This window comes from Etheostoma spectabile, chromosome 4 (genome assembly GCF_008692095.1).
Source record: "Etheostoma spectabile isolate EspeVRDwgs_2016 chromosome 4, UIUC_Espe_1.0, whole genome shotgun sequence".
In the NCBI taxonomy this organism is placed as follows: Eukaryota; Metazoa; Chordata; class Actinopteri; order Perciformes; family Percidae; genus Etheostoma; species Etheostoma spectabile.
The window spans coordinates 1,413,223-1,413,631 of NC_045736.1; the positions used below are offsets into that span (position 1 = coordinate 1,413,223).

The window sequence follows — 409 nt, forward strand, 5'->3', positions numbered from 1 at the left end:
AACTTTAATTAGCCTGTGGGAATCTCTGGCTAAGGCTTACTAAAAGGGGAACTATACGCCCATTTTCAAAATGTATATTATGCCTATGGTTGTGCCTATTTAATGTCTAATAGGACACGGAGCAGCTGCAGACTTTATACGTGATGATATCAACAGTTTGAGGCTTTGAGAGAGAGAGAGAGAGCAGCTCTTGTTCACATATATGGATTGAACTTTCCTCTGCCATGGAAATAACATTAAGGTTGTGTGCCCCTTTAACCTGTAGGCTATATTATGGATTAATGTGCTTGATAAGGCAGAGGGCCAACATTTACATTGACATACTATACACTACCGGTCAAAAGTTTGGGGTCAATTAGAAATTTCCATTTCCCTCCATTATAGACAGAATACCAGCTGAGATCAGTTG

At 39.6% G+C, this 409-nt stretch overlaps 1 protein-coding gene across 5 annotated transcripts in view; it reads right to left on the minus strand.

Moving 5' to 3' along the window:
• Window positions 1–409, minus strand: part of LOC116687296 (poly(rC)-binding protein 3) — a 194,033-nt gene that overhangs the window by 137,377 nt on the left and 56,247 nt on the right. The gene's annotated exons all lie outside the window — the stretch shown is intronic.